The 18,945-nt window shown below is 41.7% G+C and overlaps 2 long non-coding RNA genes across 2 annotated transcripts in view; both read left to right on the top strand.

Moving 5' to 3' along the window:
* The first annotated feature begins 361 nt into the window (after positions 1–361).
* The window catches only part of LOC308475945, a 41,079-nt gene continuing 22,495 nt past the window's right edge, over positions 362–18,945 (top strand). The window contains exons 1-2 of the long non-coding RNA XR_013985567.1: positions 362–403; positions 1,812–1,947. This is a non-coding gene — a long non-coding RNA (uncharacterized lncRNA). The remainder of the gene's footprint in view (positions 404–1,811; positions 1,948–18,945) is intronic.
* On the top strand, positions 15,474–16,855 carry LOC308475961. The gene is made up of 2 exons (XR_013985586.1): positions 15,474–15,739; positions 16,202–16,855. It is a non-coding gene; the product is annotated as an uncharacterized lncRNA (long non-coding RNA).

Genomic DNA, 18,945 nt, shown 5'->3' on the forward strand with positions numbered 1-18,945 from the left:
CTTCAGAGATGCCTGAAAGTCAAAAGTGAGGTTCTGTGCCAAATCTCTGCTAGAAAAGAGTTCCACAGAGGAAGGGATCAGCAACACTAAATGCCCAATTTCTAGTGGAGGCTGTAAAATGGAGAACAACTCATGGTGCTCCTCCATTTTTATGCCTCATTCTCAGAGCACTTGAGAATTTCAGTCAGTGTGAAGTTTCGAGCTCAGCATATTGTTGTGAAGTGGCTGAAAGTGGTGTGAGTGTTTTCTTCCTTCCTTTCTACTAAACATTTTTCCTGGAGCCCTGCGGCCTTTCTGGCTTCCTGTACTTCCTGATCTAAAAAAGCCCCGCGGGTGGAGTTATTTCATGAGGTCTTCCTTTGGGCTCATGAGCGCTGGTCGCTGGTGAGATGATTTGCAGAAGGTAAGAAAAGACGCTTGCAAATGCTTTTTGGGAACCTCAAAAGCAAGCCAGGCATGACAACAACCCATGATAATTTCAACTTTTAAAAATGTTCCCTTTGATAATTAATTGATGGAGAATACGCAGTGCTATAGAAAATGCATAAGTAAGTAAGGATGAAAGGTGTCAAATGTTTATGACACTGTTACAGTCTGGGGTGAGGAAAAGAACGGTCCATGACCATGAATGTCGTGGCTTCAGTGGAAGGAAAATTAGGACCCAAACCAATATCTTTTTTGCCTTGGTTTTATGTTTCTTTTTATATCATTTACGTTTTTACTTGTAAGCTGCCCAGGGCACTTTTTGTTATTGGCGGGTATACAAATACTATAAATAAATGAGTGACAAGAGGTGCCAAGCTTGAATTTGGAACCATTTGCTTGATGCTTCAAGACATGTGTTGTGCCCCTGAGGTACAAGGATTGCTTGTCCGAATCATAGGAACATTGGGAGCTGCCCAAGCCTCTATCAGTGCAGAAGACCTGGGACTTTCCGCAGATCTACCAACAGGGCTACCTTTCATCAGGTGACCTAACCTGAAAGGAAAGAAGCAAGGCAAATGCTCTTCCGCTGAGCTATGGCCCTCAGATCAGATGAAGACCCATCTAGTGCAATATTCTGTTTCTAACAGAACCCAACCAGATGCCTCTAAACGCTATCCAAGTTGTGAAGACAATGAGCTTCCCCAGTTGTTTGTCTCTAGAAAATGGTGTTCAAATGAAGATTAGGTGGCAGCAGGAATCCTCTAATAGAGAGAGACACGGACAGGGACACACACGAAGAAAATGCTATGGGATGTTAATGTAAATAAGTTTATTTATTCTCTAAATTTCATGTTCTTTGTGTTTCAAGCTCTCACTGTAACAATTTCCCTTTCATGTATTCAGTGCCTTTTTTCTAAAAAAAATAAAAAATGTTTAGGGGTACTCTCATTTTGACTCAAGAAAATAACCATTTTATAGTTCAAATCGGGAAAAATAAATATAGTAAATCGACAAAAGTATGAAGATTTACAAAATGTTTGGCGGTATGTGTACCCCAGCATCCCCTCAGAAAAGAAAGAACTGCATGTGTTTAATTAGAAGTCCTTTGACCTCAAATTCAGATATCACGTGAAGGTCTTTATTAACCAGTTCACATAGGCATGGAGATATTCATCTTACTACTGGAACTCCAAACTACTCCTCGCTCAAACACTGAAGTCCACAATGTAACGGTATATTTCATCCTGCCAAAGTACCACTGTGCTATTGATGCCTGTCTGTGTTCAAGAATGTGAGAATAGTAGTGGGCATGCCTTTGGGATTCCCTTAACACATGGATGATGCCCACTTTTCCACGAATCGTCTCCCCTCTCTTTTTTTATCAGGGAAACAAGCTATCTACATGTCAGACTTCAACCTCTGAGAGAACGTTAATGGTCCCTGCCTGATGAGATCATCCGAGGAACTGACTGCGGCAGCTTTCTCCAACGTGAATGGTGAAACCAAGACGACGTGACTTCAGTAAGTAATATTACGGTGAGGCAGGGTGAGGGAATAACATTCCCCAAGTGGAAAGCTACATTTCAAACATCATTATAGAAATATTGAAAACTTTATAGCCTTGGTGTAATGTTTAGGCCGGAGCTTACAAATCTTCACTCATACTGTCTTCACTTGCGTAGCAAACAACAAAAAATACCCCACAAGGGCCTGTGCTGACCAGAACTGCATTTCCAGACATATTTTTTATTATTATTCAAAGCTGCCTCTTTATAGTAAAGGGGGGGAATTCTCTGGGGGTCGTCATTGCTGCCAGTTTTGCTGCCTCTTTCTACAACCGCAGCACTGAAAACGAGCTGTTTCATGACAACCGGTCTGGCTCATTGCCTCCTCTTTTTTTTTGTTTGGGGCGGTGAGATGGGGTGAGGGTAAAAAAGACTGCGTGGATCATCTTTCTCCCTGTTCAGAACTGTGGAACATTCCTGTGGTAGCTGCTGCAATTCTTGCAAGGAAAATAAATGATAGGAGGAAAGCACTTAGTGTGTGCATCCCTTAGGGGTGAACTAATGAAATCTTAACATCAGGAGGGACAGGAAAGAAATGTTTTGTGTGTTCAGTACAGCAATCAGCAACTTTTCTCAAGAGCATTCACGGTCTGTGTCAGGGATATGGATGAACTGATGGGCTGTGAGCATGATCTAACCCCAAAGGATTCTTTTCCTTATCTCACCCACAGATGCCCTGCCACATGATAAGATGTGGCAGAGTCTTTTTCTGCAGTCTTTTTTTTTTTTAACAAGGAAAAAAATTCCGGTGTTGTGTTTTGGTTTTCATATGCATTGCTCAGCTATGCATAAGCTCACATGCTCCAAAATTTTCATTGCTGTTGTTCAAAGGCAGTATCTTTATTATGGAGCTGGGACACTTGTGAATATGCACCTATCTCTCCCCTGATCTGCTTCTCCTTTGGAGCAAGAAGGAAACTGCATCCTTGCTTCTTAGGGAACCAACCAGGGGTGTGCAGATCAGAAGATTTTTCCATTTTGTCCTGCTTGTACAAAGTGCTGTGGATTTTTGAAAAACTGCACAAAAATGTCCACGGCACAATTCTCTTGGGAATTATAGAGACCGAGCTACCTAAATTGCATAGAAATGTATTCATGTATGTGACTACAGCAGCAAGAATGTTACTTCCCCAAAAATGGAAAGAAGAAGAAGTTCCAGCAAAGGAAGAATGGATACAAAAACTTATGGAATATGCTTAAATGGCAAAACTTACTGGAAGAGTAAGAAATCAAGATAACAAACTTTTTATAAAAGAATGGAAATGGTTTATTGAATATTGACAGATAAATTGTAAACAGATAAAAACACTGGCAGGATTATTGTAATAACCTGCAGCTACATAAGAGCATATATATATATATATATATATATATATATATATATGGAAGATAAATAAATGAGTAAGTTAAGTTAGTTTGAATATGCAGAAGATATTAAAAATAAATTTAAGGAACCACAGAAAGAGGGGGAAGGAAGTCAAGTTTTAAAATGTCAAAATGATTGTAAAATCAGTGAAATGTATATATCTGAAAAGTATATATATATATATATATATATATATCCTTTGCTTTCTTATACCCATTTTGGCACATTTATTTGAGCCCAGAATTGTATTGCCATGCTGTGCTGGCTAGCTCTATCTGCATTTAGTTTCACATGAATGTTTGGGGAAGAATTAGTATATAGATGTGGTTTCGGATAAAGATGTCATACAGTACATCTGCATTGTGTCACTTTCTGTGGTACTTCCACCCAAATTCTTCTTCAATAGACTGCGTACACATGATACTTTCAAAGCACATTTGAAACACATTTCCCTCCTCAAAGAATTCTGGCCATTGTACTTTGTTAAGGGTGTAAACTACAATACTTAGGATTCTCTGAGGCTGTTACAAAGGTTTATAATAGTGATTTAAATGGCCTGGATGCTATCTGGATGACCCACAACTTGAAGGTTTGCAGTATCCCAGAATTCTTTCAGTTTTTCGGATATCTTCAGGGATTCATGGCTTTTTAAGGTGTTGCTTATTCAGAACTTTCTGGACACAGGGATTGGGTGATGTGGTATACCAGGTCAGTTTAATCATAAGATTGTGATATAGGAAATATCTCAATACTTTTATCTATTTCTACAGTTGAGAGCCCCTAAAATTCACTACTGATTTGTGAAATTTGGCTTATCATTTGTGCTAAACTGACTGAAATATAACCACACAGTTCTGTTCCCCTGAGGAAATAACTAAATCTACATTCTTAGAATTTGTCTACTTAAATACACCATCTAGCAAAAGTGAAATAATTGGCTGTGCAATTTTTCTACCAATTATTATGCATTAAAATCTGAACTAAATCCAGTGAGCAACCTAATTACTTAATTGCCCAGGAGAGATTCCAACCTTGTGGGTAAATGATTAACTCCCCCTCACGCCCCATATATTTACAAGGGATGCCATAAAGATTGTGAACTTTGCTGGGTTTTATGTATTTTTTTTTTTTTAATAAAGCCACTGCTGGGTTCTTATGCATAGCACTGTGCTTCTATAGTTTTTATAATAATGTACCATAAAAAGCACTTCATGAAAAGATGCATAGTAAACAAACAAATGTAAGAGTGTATATGTTTATGTACATAGTATAAAGCGTGTTCTCCATCACGGAGAGCACGTGTTGCGGTTGGGGATTCCAAGACACCTTGCTGTTTCTGGGCAGATGGTTTGGCCAACTCGTAAGCAGGGGCGGGCTGTTACTGGGGAAATTTAGATGTTGCCATTTAGTGATTGACAGCCCTATTTGTTAAATACAAGGCACGCAGCAATGGACGTCCTCTTTCGCTGCGTGCTTCAGATCACCCGCCCTCCCTTCCCTAAGGTTAGGCTTTGCTTGACCTTGCTATTGCCTGTCATGGGGTCGTCTGCTTTGGGGCAGGGGCCTGGTAGGAATTTTGCCATTTGGCTGATTAGTGTGTGCCACTTGGTTTTCGCCTACCGCGTAGCAAATCGTCACAACTTGTAAGGTTTGCGGTTAGGCATTGGTCTGGAATTGGTTGCTGGAGGGGTATGGATTCGGCTGTGCCTGTCCCCCCAAATGCTGCTGCTGGTGGAGGGGTATGGATTCGGCTGTGCCTGCCCCTCCAAAATGCTGCTGCTGCTGCTGAAGGGTTTTCCGTTAAAGGAACCCAGGGGCTCCCCCATGCTTTTGTCCGAAACCCCCTGGCAAGGGGCTAGGGCCACGCAAGCCCCTGGGAGCATGCTGGGGAGAGGTGAGGCATGGTTCCCAGTCCCGTCTCTCTCCCCAGGTGACTTACCCTTCCTGACTTCGCGGGGGGTGCGAATGTCAGAGCTGTCCCCGTGCGGGGGCAGTTAGTGCTACCAATGCCTAAGCAACCACTCACATTGCTGTATTTGAATAAAGTTGTGGCCAAAATTATGCCAAAAAAATTAAACAAAAATTAAGTGTCAATTGTGTTTTCCTTTGGGGTGTATTGGGGACCTCGACACGCAACTACTATTCCTCTTGAGCAGGAGACAGATAGTTTTCCTCTCTCTTTCTAAAAATAATTTCCTAGAAGTTAAAATTCTCCTTTCTCCCCCTTGTTCAGTTTGCTACACTGATCAGGCCTCTGAACAGCTCAGAAATGGAAGCGCCATTCCCCCAGTGAGTAAGGTGTCAATAGATCAGTCCCATAATAGCCTGGGAGACAACTGCGTCTCGATGGGGCAGAGTCATTCATTTTGTTGAGGTCATGGGAGTAGTATGAAAAGAGGAAATTAAATGTACTCACCAAAAAAGATACATTGAGATAGTTAATAACGTGACAGCTACTAATAATAAGGAAATTCACAGTTCAGGCTGACCTTAAATGTATAGCCCAATAAGGAAGCGGTTAAGAAGACACCCTGTTGTGCCAAGATATTAGAAGTCACCCTTAACTATAAATTTCCTTGTTTTTACTAGCTTAAGTTACAAATGAAGTATTCTTTGAACAGCTCTCCTGTTTTTGCTGAATATTTGAGACTGGGCTTCTTGGGGGAAGAAAATTGGTGAAAATATAAATGCATAGCTGTTAGTTAATAATTATGCCCCATCTTTAAAATGAATTGTTGTTGTTGTTTAGTTGTTTAGTCGTTGTCTGACTCTTCATGACCCCATGGACCAGAGCACGCCAGGCAATCCTGTCTTCCACTGCCTCCCGCAGTTTGGTCAAACTCATGTTAGTAGCTTCAAGAACACTGTCCAATCATCTCGTCCTCTGTCGTCCCCTTCTCCTTGTGTCCTCAGTCTTTCCCAACCTCAGGTTCTTTTCCAGGGAGTCTTCTCTTCACATGAGGTGGCCAAAGTATTGGAGCCTCAGCTTCAGGATCTGTCCTTTCAGTGAGCACTCAGGGCTGATTTCCTTAAGAATGGATGCGTTTGATCTTCTTGCAGTCCATGGGACTCTCAAGAGTCTCCTCCAGCACCACAATTCAAAAGCATCAATTCTCCAGCAATCAGCCTTCTTTGTGGTCCAGCTCTCACTTCCATACATCACTACTGGGAATAGCAGTGCTAAATTGTATATATGCACCCTACATATATGGATGCAATACTGTGTTTCACCTATTCTAGAGCAGCCAGTTTACACTGGTTGTAATCAAACTGGAATAGAATTCTCCACTTCCTGTTGCCCATTCCATTTTGTTCCGATGGGCCTACTTCAGAGATGCTTTCAAGGAGACATGGGTGGGTGGGAGAAGGAATGGGAAACTTTTCTTCCTCCCAAGTTAACCTATCTTAGGATTCAAATCAATGGCTTCAGGTTTTTTAAAAATTGTTTTCATTAAATATTTTCTTGACTTACAAAAGTGCATACAGTGTCTCTGCTTTCCGTTCATAGAATCTTTTTTACATATCAGTTATATTTGATGTTATACACACCAATGATACACCAATGATATAGACTGTATAAGCTTGGGGGAAAAGAGAGGCAGGGGAAGAGAATAAGGGAGAGAGACCGTTCATTCTTTTATATAGTATATGTGCACGGAGCGTGTTACTTCTGGGTTTGTCGCTCGCGCATGCGCAGACGCTCAAAATGACGTCACACGCATACGCAGAAGTGGCAAAACGCGACCCACAGATGCGCAGTTGCATGTTATGTTCTACTCAGGATGCGAACAGGGCTCCGGAACGGATCCCATTCGCATCCAGAGGTACCACTGTAATGATAATAATAATTTTATTATTTATACTCTGCCTATCTGGCTGGGTTTCCCCAGCCACTGTGCGCGGCTTCCAGCACATACAAAAACATACTAAAACGTCAAACACTAAAAACTTCCCGATACAGGGCTGCCTTCAGATGTTTTCTGAAAGTTGTGTAGTTCTTTATCTCCTTGACATTGGATGGGAAGGTGTTGTTGTCATGTTGGGCTGTGTATGTCATGAAGGGGAGTCACAGTGGAGTGAAGGCATCCTTTTTTGTTTGTCCCTGTGCTAGATAATAATAATAATAATAATAATAATAATAATAATAATAATAATTTATTTATACCCCGCCCATCTGGGGTTAAAAGCTTCCCTAAACAGGGCTGCCTTCAGATGTCTTCTAAAAGTCTGGTAGTTGTTGTTCTCTTTGACATCTGGTGGGAGGATGTTCCACAGGTGGGCGCCACTACTGAGAAGGCCCTCTGCCTGGTTCCCTGTAACTTGGCTTCTTGCAGTGAGGGAACCGCCAGAAGGCCCTCGGCACTGGACCTCAGAAGTTTCAGTTTGCTGGTTAGTTTTTCTAGTAGGGCTGTTTTCAATACAGTTTGGTACCAGTGGTCCATGTTCACTCCTGGCATGTCTCTCCAGTGTCTAGTTATGATGCTTCTGGCTGCTGAGAGTAGGTGAGTTATGAGTTCTTTGTCGTGTGAGTGTGCGCTATTGTCTTGGAAAATGTTCAATAGGGCTAGTTCTGGGGTGGCTTCTAATACCTGTTTCGTTATTTTGCATATTTCTTGTATCAACGGTTTTCATTAACAAGACTGTGCATGCAAGATAGTCTAAAGTCCTCAATGCAGCACTGCTTCCCCTGAGCCCAGAATGCTTGTATGTGAACACTTGGTCCACGAGTGCATGCAGTCCCTTCAGGAGGAAGGGCAGGATATAAATCCAATCAATTCAATTTCAGAGGCCATGATTGTTTGTGGGAACTATGTGACACAAAGCTCTAACAATCAATAGGAGTTCATCCAAGTAAATGTGCTTTGGATCCAGATGCCAACCATCTGTGCGAAATATCTTACTATAGAGTGGGGTCAATCAGAGGGATGTGTTTGAATTAGCTTTAAGGCAGCCTTATGGTAATCACCCACTTTCAATCGAAAGTGGAAGTATTGTTTGTTTGCTGAAGCTGTTCTGCAGTTTGGACCACATTCAAGGACAATGTTTTATTTAGCTGATATAGTTTAGGGCTGTAAGACGATCTGAATTTCCAGTTACAACAAAGGCAGGAAAAAATGTACTGAAATCAACTATTTTTAATTGTTCTACGCTAGTTTTTAATAAACTCAGGCACTGTGTTTGAGACACAGTGGACTCAACCATTGGATAGTTGCATGCCAAAATAAGATAAAAAGCGAAAAGCAAAATGGTACTACAATTAATCTATAGCTATGAATAGTCCAGTAAGGCAGACTAGGTATTCTCACTGCATCTCTGCTGTGCCCATTTCTGTAACTTAGATGTGTGGAAACAGATAGATTATTATTATTTATTGATTTTGTCAGTCGCTTTATCTTACCCAAGGCAACTCAGAGTGACTTACAACCAACCAAACAACATCCTCCCGAAGGCATGCTGTATACGGGAGAAACAGGGCTAAGTTTTTCAGTAGAGAAGGTTTTTTTAAAAAAAATGATATTTATTAAAATTTCAGAGAATAAAAGAATTACACAAAAACAAAAAGTAAAAATACAAGAAAATACAAAATACAGAAAAAAGAATAAAAGACACTTAAAAAGAAAAAAAAGAAAAAAAAATGGATCAATCTTTCCATAACTTACATTCATATCCTTGTTTCCCTGACCTCCTCATACCTCCCTTTTTTGTATTCCAGTTCAATTAGTTAAGTCAGCAATTTCTTTCCCTCTTTGTTTTCTCATGATTCTTTAACTTAATATACTATAACTTTAAATTTTCATCTGTTATCAATCCTTTTTTACATACACCTTTATAGCAGAGAAGTTAGGCATTTATTACTATCTTATTTCTATCCTGCCTTTTACCCAGAAAGATATTCAAGACCATAAAAACTGGGCCTTTTCCCATCCCATCTGACATACACCTGCACAACTTGGAAGGGTCTCAGGAACTCTGAAGTGGGATAGTGGTGATGGAATAGGTCTTGTTTTTGCTTTTGTTTATATTTAAAAAACCTCAGCAGAGGCAATACCAGATCACATGGTGCAAGGTGGCTCCACTGCTGCTGTCTTGAACCATTTGTTTGAGCAGGCAGCAAGGGGAAACAAGTTTCAGCTACAGAAGTTGAAGAACAGAGCTGTGCCATGGCCTGCCCTGTGCTCCATAAGCGAGCATCCTGGCCTCAGGTTCACTTGGCTGCTAGTGTGGAAGTCAGATTCCCCTACCAGCACAGTTAGCTTATATATGTGGAATTGGGAAAGGTCACCATCTTGTCCTCTGGGCAGCAAAATATCGTTGTAAAGTGATAATTTGCTTTCCCGCGTTAGGAATCACTGCGCTCATCTTCCACTGCAGCGTCTTCCTCTGTTCCCAAAGCTGCTTCTCCATGCTCTCATGCTGCGTACCAAAACGTAGTGAGAGAAACTCTTTTTATGGTTCCAAGAATGTCCCCATAAGCATTGCCTGATTTCCATCTTGCTTCTGAATTCCACTTCTTGGCTTATGTGTGTGCCCACGCCACTGCAAGGTTGGCAACTGAACTGTAAAATACACGCTGTTGCTTATAACAACCCCCCCCCTCTTTTTTAAAAAAGACAACCTGGTGAATTTTAGTGATAGAGGGCACTCGGTATTAGATAGCTGGGTCTTCTCTCTCACAGAGTGTACTTCTGTAGCTATACTCCCATATAGCTAACCTACATTAATAATTTTATAATAATAATTTATTATTTATACCCCGCCCATCTGGCTGGGCTTCCCCAGCCACTCTGGGCGGCTTCCAAAATAATATTCAAATACTGTAATACATCAAACATTAAAAGCTTCCCTAAACAGGGCTGCCTTCAGATGTCTTCTAAAAGTCTGGTAGTTGTTGTTCTCTTTGACATCTGGTGGGAGGGCGTTCCACAGGGAGGGCGCCACTACCGAGAAGGCCCTCTGCCTGGTTCCCTGTAACTTCACTTCTTGCGGTGAGGGAACCGCCAGAAGGCCCTCGGTACTGGACCTCAGTGTCCGGGCAGAACGATGGGGGTAGAGACGCCCCTTCAGATATACTGGATATACTGGACCAGGGCCGTTTAGGGCACTGAAATGGATAAAAACAGCAATGCTGCGTGATTGAATATTATTGTCAAATATGGAGGCAGCCCTCTCCAAGGCGAAGATGGGAAAATCCACCCAAAAATGAGAACATTTTTCACAGTGTGTTTTGGCACACATCAAAAGAAAGAGATCTGTGTAAAACAATTGGCTTTAACCGATGTTTGCAGACCTATTTGATTTTCACAGTATGAAGAAAGAACGGGGTAAGCCTTAGTATTAATTACCATTTGCTATAAGTGCTGCCGAGCAGGTGGGAAGGTGTCGTTCAGCTGAGCCACTACAAATTTGCGACATATTTGAAGCTTATTGCTATAAATCACTCGTTCTGAAGGGTGGGGTGGGGTGGGGGAATAGTTATTGGCTGTAAATTAAGTAGCATAAAGTCACAGCCATGGAATTCTGCACAGTTAGATGGGGCTGAGCTGGAGAAGCAGGTGAGTTTAATGACTCTTAATATATTAAGAAAAATAAAAGTACTTTCGGGAAGAATGCGATAACCCCCACCTGTACAGCATCTTTCTAATGCCAGACCCATTCATATTAAGTGGGTCTTACATTGCAGTGGGATGGGGGTGGGGAGAGGTGGCAGTATTTGGATGCTCTGCGCTTTGCAAATGCCATTTTGCAAGCTGTTCTCTGAAGCCACCCCAGCTCCTGATTGGATCCTAGAATGTCCCATTTTTTTGGTCTGGCACTCTGGCACGAGTCAGCAGGCTTGTGCCAAAATGTCAGATCAAAAGACACTCATTTATTTGGTCTCAAGCTCTCGTGAGAGTCACCTGGCTCCTGCGAGAGTTTGGGACCAAAAAAACAAGCACCCCAATTTTGATCAGCAGGATGTTGGAGAGTATGTTAAAGGGAGCCCCAACCATGCTACACTAGTCTGATAGTGGTTCAGTAGTCTACCCTAGGTACATTAAGAATGCACTACACTTACCTAAAAGTAAGCCCCATTGAGTTCAATGGGGCCCATGTCTGAGTGGACATGTATAGGGTCCTGCTACATCACCTTGCCAACAAAGGTCTGTATAGTTAAAGCTATGGTTTTCCCAGTAGTGATGTATGGAAGTGAGAGCTGGACCATAAAGAAGGCTGATCGCCGAAGAATTGATGCTTTTGAATTATGGTGCTGGAGGAGACTCTTGAGAGTCCCATGGACTGCAAGAAGATCAAACCTATCCATTCTGAAGGAAATCAGCCCTGAGTGCCCACTGGAAGGACAGATCCTGAAGCTGAGGCTCCAATACTTTGGCCACCTCATGAGAAGAGATGACTCCCTGGAAAAGACCCTGATGTTGGGAAAGATGGAGGGCACAAGGAGAAGGGGACGACAGAGGATGAGATGGTTGGATAGTGTTCTCGAAGCTACCAGCATAAGTTTGACCAAACTGCGGGAGGCAGTGGAAGACAGGAGTGCCTGGCGTGTTCTGGTCCATGGGGTCACGAAGAGTCGGACAGGACTAAACGACTAAACAACAACAACATAAAATACTTTTGATGTGCATTTGTGTCACAGAAGCAACTGCAGGCCCACACTTATTACTCTCATTCAGTGGTAAGAGTCGCTATCTGATACAGAGGTGTAGGAAGGTCAGGTGGTGCAGAAAATTTCTTGTCACCCCCTCCCCACACATTGATTTTTTATTTATTTTTTTGCCTGCAAAAATTGTTTTACGTTATTTCATATTTTCTTACAAAGGAATATGGATTCTGGGCCTCTGATAACAAGTAGGCGACTATGGACAGATCCTTAAATCTACAGGATGGATTGTGTTTTGGCTTGTGTTATTTTATTTATATTTACTGTTTATTTATTTAATAACATTTATTTTTTAAAAAATGCAAAGTGGTTTACCAAAACAAAAAACAAAAAACAACAACCACAGCAGTAAAATCAAGAAAAATTCACAATCCTACTTTAAAACATACAAAAGCTAAAATATTAAGATTAAAATTACTTCAACTTCCTAAGCATCTAGGTGTGCTTGCCTAAAGAAGAATGCTTTTAGCAGGTGCCCAAAAAGAGTCTAGCAAAGGCACGTGCTTTGTTGCAATAGGCGGGGAGTTCCAAAGTGCAGGTGCTGTCACAGTAAACAATGTAGTACAGATATTATGTGGAACCTGAAGTAGTGCTTGAAACTACTGAAGGGGATGTTTTATTTATTGTGATTTCACCATGCTCTGTATTATCTGAACAGGAAAACATTTATTTAAAAACAGGACTGCACAGCAGCAATCTAGTCTCATCATGACAAGTGGGACTTATTCCCGAGCCGACGGTGCATAAGATGGGCTGTAATCCTATGCACCCCTTGCATCCAACTTATACCTAAAACTCTGCAGAGTTTTAACACCAGAGAATTGTAGAGTTGGAAGGGACCCCTGAGGGACATCTAGCCAAACCCCTGGGGCAATGCAGGAATCTCAACTAGACTATCTGTCTTCTGTTTTCCCCCTCAGCCAGGACACACAGCAACGGTGACTGGAGGTGGGGGAAAAGATAAATTTTGACAATGGGGCAGATTTGTCAGGTGTGTGCAGGAACAGCTTGAAGACTTTACAGAGAGAGGAACCCCACACGGGTTTCCCCGCAGGTAAAGTAACAGGCAGGGAGCCGGCTCAAATAGAGAGAAAGACATTGGGGGGGAAGGACAGGACAAAAGAGTACCAAAGTCCGCCCATTGTATCCTCTTTGGGATGGTGGCCACTGAATTGAAATTTCAGCCTTCACGACATAGGAAAACGGCCAAGTAAACAGCTATTTTCATGGAGGAGGGTCAAGATATTAACTGATATGCATGAAATTTCATATATAGCTATATAATCCCTAGTGTAGTAAGATAAGACCTTTGGAGCAGGCTTTTTTTTTTTAAAGTTTTTTATGAACCGCCCTAGTAGGGCAGTAATGGTTCCTTGATAATTTGTCACCCCCATCCATGATGGCACCTGGGGCAGACCGCCCCCCCTTTCCTACGCCCCTGATCTGATAACATATTTGTCCACCACAGCCTTGTTGATTTCAGGGTGGCAGATTTTCCAAGTATTAAAACCTGAAGTAGGGTTTTAGAAACAGCTAATGAATCATGTGACCACACTAGCTGATAACTCTCCTTCGCCCTCTCCATTCTGGTGCTCAGGAATATCAGCTGCATCTGCTTTCCCACAGATCTATAATTTTTAAGGATTGTTCATATTTTCAGAATCTTTGCCCATAGCAATGATGAAACTTATTATGGACAATGCTTGCCACATTTTGACGAAGTTAATATGCTTTGTGCTAATAAAGTAGTATTTTGTTTTTTGAAAGCACCCTGAAAACTTTTAAAAAACATGCACACAATAAGGCATTTGTGATCTAATACTTATTCCTATTTTTAGTTTTAAAAGATTATAATTGGTTGAAACTACGTTAGTTGAATTAGTTTCGATTGAAATCAGTGTGAAATGTTAATCAAACAACTAAGTCCCACTGATTTCAAAGAGAAACAAATTCAACAAACTGAGCCTGAATCCAACCCAATATTTATTGTTTCTTTTTTAAAAAAAAAAAAAAACTTTCATACACTAGATCACGCATCCCCAAACTCAGCCCTCCAGATTTTTTGGGACTACAACTCCCATCATCCCTAGCGAACAGGACCAGTGGTCAGGGATGATGGGAACTGTAGTCCCAAAACATTTGGAGGGCCGAGTTTGGGGATGCCTGCACTAGATATTGTACAATAATTAAATTCAAAAGAACAAACCCTGCCTGCAGGTTTTACAATATAAAAATAACTGAAATTGTGAAATACATTTAACTTATGTAAATAGGTCACTATGATTATATAAATGTTGGTCAAGTGATGGTTGTACTTAAAAATGTTGTACAAAAATCAAAGACAAACTTCTCCAGGTTGCAGTCTTATAGTATAAAATTTGTTAGGGAGGAAAGGCAAGGCGAGGCAGTCAACCAGGAAAAGTTGGGATGATTAAAAGTGTCTTGAGGAGGTTTGAAAAAAGAGGATACAATCTGACACCAGGTGGAATAATAGGAGCTGCAAGGGTGCAGGATGCAAGCAGGCAATACAGAGAGCAATATGTGGCTGAACTAGAAGGCAGTTAAGAATATGGTCCATGCAGAGGGATGGAGGTGTAAGAGCTAGTGAGAGAAAGCAAGATCATAAAAACCTTTGACAGGAAGTACACACAGCTTAGAATGAAGATGAGAAAAGAAAGGAAGGTTGTAAAGGGTGAGGTACAAAGGAGACATATAATCTGAATGATGACCAGAAAATATCATTAGGAACATAGGAATTTGACTTATACCTGGTCAGGTCATTGGTCCATCTGGTTCAGCTTTGTCTACACTGGCTAGAAGCAACTATTCAAGATTTCAGAAGGGTTTCTCCCATGGAGTTGCTGGGATTGAACCTGGGATCTTTTGCATATGCTCTGCCACTGAGCCACAGTCCATTCCAATGAAGTAGCAGTAGCAGAGAGCCTGAAGAGTAGAAGCAGGAAGACCAGCCAAAATCATCAGTGGGGGCAGGTAATAAGAAAATGAGCTAAAAATGTTGATAAAGTCTATTGCTATCTATCAATCACTATTTTTTAAATCAATTACAAGACTTGGAAAATTGGAGAAATGGGCAGAAAGTAGTCAGAGAACTCCATAATTCCATGGACCAGAGCATGCCAGGCACTCCTGTCTTCCACTGCCTCCCGCAGTTTGGTCAAACTCATGCTGGTAGCTTCGAGAACACTGTCCAACCATCTCGTCCTCTGTCGTCCCCTTCTCCTTGTGCCCTCCATCTTTCCCAACATCAGGGTCTTTTCCAGGAAGTCTTCTCTTCTCATGAGGTGGCCAAAATATTGGAGTCTCAGCTTCAGGATCTGTCCTTCCATGCTTTAAGAAGAACCACTAACAACAGTATCCAAAACAAGATAAAGTGATATTGAAAAGGACAGATTGCTTATCCTTTTGCCCACATGTTATGACTGAAGTGTCCATAACAGGCCACCACAGAAGGTGCCAAAGCTGTCTGAGAAGGCAAGGTGTTGCCATCCCTCTCTATAGACACAAAAGAGGGATGTGTGTGCCTAAGGCAAATTTTGAAGGGTCATCTCATCTCATCCTCTTCATTTCTCTTCATCAGAAACAACAGTGCAAGCTCTTTGGAAAGGTGAGCTCATAGTCTTCTAGACAAGATCAAGAGTTGGAAGGGAATAGAGACTGAAACAGGAAACTATGCACCAAAGGTCAGGCAGAAGATGAATAATGGTAAGTGACTTTTTGTTATCGAAACACCCAAGTTCATTTCCTTAGCCACCGCTCCTTTCCTACCTTCCCATCACGAGACGCAAGGTAACAAAAAAGAAACATTATGTGCATTTGGGCAGTCTTGCCTCACCTCAGTGCAAGAATTAAAAACAACAGCATCCCATTCACATTTTGACATTTGATAAATTGTGGGTTTGGTTTTGAAATATAAAATTGGAAGTCTGCAGCAAAGTTCTCTCTGGGTCTCAGCCAGAAGGACTGAAGGTCCCACTTGTTTTTATATGGTTCTTGGCACTGCAGAAAGCTGTGTGTACAGTAGGACACCGCAGGTGGCACGTAAAGCTAAAATGCTTTGTTTTACCCTTGACAAATAAGCAGAGATAGATTTAGGAATTCAGCCCAGACAGTAACTTCCTGCACTGGCAAGCTGAAAAACTTTTAATTGCACATGTTTTGTTGTAGAAACCAACTCGGAAAGGAAGTCCAGGCGTGTGACTCTCAACCTAAAAGGAGGGACAGAATGTGTGAACTCATGTGTGAAAAAAGGAAAATGTTACTGCTGTTTGCTGAGGGGTAACCAGTAAAGCTCCTTCTGACTCCTACCCATCCTCCACTTTCTTTGTCTCTGCCTATGAATTTGTACAGGCTGCCACAAACGCATTAGTGTACTGTAAGCAGTTTGCATCACCAATATTGCTATTTTTTTTCTAGAAGGTTTGCCAGTTGTTTGTGTGTGTGTTTACTAAAATGGGTAATGTTGGGAGACAAAATCAACAAACAGATTGTGCTTGATAACCCTTTCTTTAGGTTTACAGTTTTTGATGCCAGTGGTTTTTTAAGTTGATCGCTACGTGGAGAGAAGTTTAAAGTTTATACCTATACAGTGGTGCTTCAGGTTACATACGCTTCAGGTTACAGACTCTGCTAACCCAGAAATAGTGCTTCAGGTTAAGAACTTTGCTTCAGGATAAGAACAGAAATCGTTCTCTGGTGGCGCGGCGGCAGCAGGAGGCCCCATTAGCTAAAGTGGTGCTTCAGGTTAAGAACAGTTTCAGGTTAAGAACGGACCTCTGGAATGAATTAAGTACTTAACCCGAGGTACCACTGTACCTGCTGGAGGAACCATGCATGCTGCAGAAGATGGCTCGACATCTTTTAAGGTACACATTCAGTTCAAATTAATGCTACTGACCTAGTCTATTGCTTCACTCCTGCCCCCACCATTAACTGAGTCCACACCCTAAAAAGAATTCCACACACCCTGATGGCTGCAAATGGTCAGGGGAGATAGGGGGCTGGGATGCTTGAGGGACATGTTTTCTTCACAGTCTTATGTGAATTGACTTGATCTGCAGGTCTTGGACTAGTGCAATTGGATCAGAATTCAATTAACCATTGGATTTTGCACTTCTCTGAATTTTGTGGACACAGCTGTTGGCTCAAGCAATGTATCAGAATGAGTTACAATTGGCATTTGGGATAAAACCTATTTAGAAATACAGACAGTGGGTTGTATGCAGCTAAACCATTGTGTGTGTGGCATGGCTTCCATGAATACAACAGAACATCTCGCTTCCCACCCCCAAATCTGCTTTGGAAGTTGCCGCAGAGCAGATTTGGGTGGTGCACAGGGAAGTGGAGGGTGGCGAAGCTCTGTTGAAGTAGAAACAGGAAGGAAGGGGTTTAGGAATATGTGTGAAACTAAGAGAGACCAGAAAGAGAATGGGATCTCCATCTTGAACTTGGGAGTGGGCTTTGGGAAATCTAAACCCTTTAAGAAACACAATTTTGAAACCGCACAATTCAGTGGAAACATCTGCCAGATGGCAACTTAAATATCAAACACAATACCCTTTCCTTGACTATTGCTTTCCGGTGCCCCAACTTTAAAATAGAGGAGCCAGGGTCTGAGCAGCTGAAAATTCACAAATAGTAGAAATCCTAAGGTCTGCAAAGGATATTGACTGTGGATACGTTATCAGATCAGATATTCCCGCCCCCCACCCTATTACCATCTTTTCCATTGTGCTGAGTTATTCTAAAAGTAAAGGAGAACTGTATGAGGAAAGATACATTCTGGAATGAGAAAATGTTAGAAATCAGCTGGGTGCAAAAAAAAAAGTGCATTTTCCCATTAAATTGTATTTTGTTACAAAATGATGTTGGAACTAGGTTATTTCATACTACTTAAACGTTACCAAAAAAGAGAGAAAATGCATTGCCCAAAAATAGGAGACTGATTTGCATAAAAGATGTTTAGTGCATGTGTATAGATACAAAATTCAGGGGGAAACGGTTGTATTTAAACAGAAACACAACACATTTCAACATAACAGGGAAGACTGTGACCTGTGACCAGGTGTGCTATGTCTTCAAATATTGTCCATCAGAAATCCATCCACTGTGCACCTCATATATATTTACCCTCCCTCAATGCCTGAAACATTTTTTATTCATCTCCTGTGACTATTTCTCCCTGTCTCCTTTCACACCTAACTTCTAACCCTTTGGCCTGTGTGAATTATACACATTTCAAGGCTAAGGCCTGGTCTGCCAGAATGTCCATGTCTCTCTCGTCTCCTCCTTCACCAAGTTATTTTCTGTTCCTCACAGACCCACATTCTCTTGTGCGGCAGCCAACTCTCTCTGCCTGTCACTCTCTCTCATGGAATATTCCATTCCACCTTACCCAGAGAGCCCTTACCCTAGAGAGCCAGTGTGGTGTAGTGGTTAAGAGCGGTAGATTCGTAATCTGGGGAACCGGGTTTGTGTCTCCGCTCCTCCACATGCAGCTGCTGGGTGACCTTGGGCTAGTCACACTTCTTTGAAGTCTCTCAGCCCCACTCACCTCACAGAGTGTTTGTTGTGGGGGAGGATGGGAAAGGAGAATGTTAGCTGCTTTGAGACTCCTTCAGGTAGTGATAAAGCGGGATATCAAATCCAAACTCTTCTTACCCGACTGAATTCAACTTTCACAACAGCATCATACTGAACATCTGCAAAGGATGCTGTTATGAACTCCCAATGATTATCATTGGCCACAAAAATGGCTTTGAAATGAAAACTAGAAGCACGTTACACAACTCATGAGTAATGGCACCTGCTAGATGTTCTCCTTTACCTAACAAAACAAACTATTTCCCCAAGGAACACAGCTCAAACGAGAATCTTTCCCCTAAAACCACCCCAGCAAAGTTTACGGAAGG

The sequence above is a fragment of the Podarcis pityusensis genome (assembly GCF_964106645.2).
Source record: "Podarcis pityusensis genome assembly, chromosome: 4".
Taxonomy (NCBI): Eukaryota; Metazoa; Chordata; class Lepidosauria; order Squamata; family Lacertidae; genus Podarcis; species Podarcis pityusensis.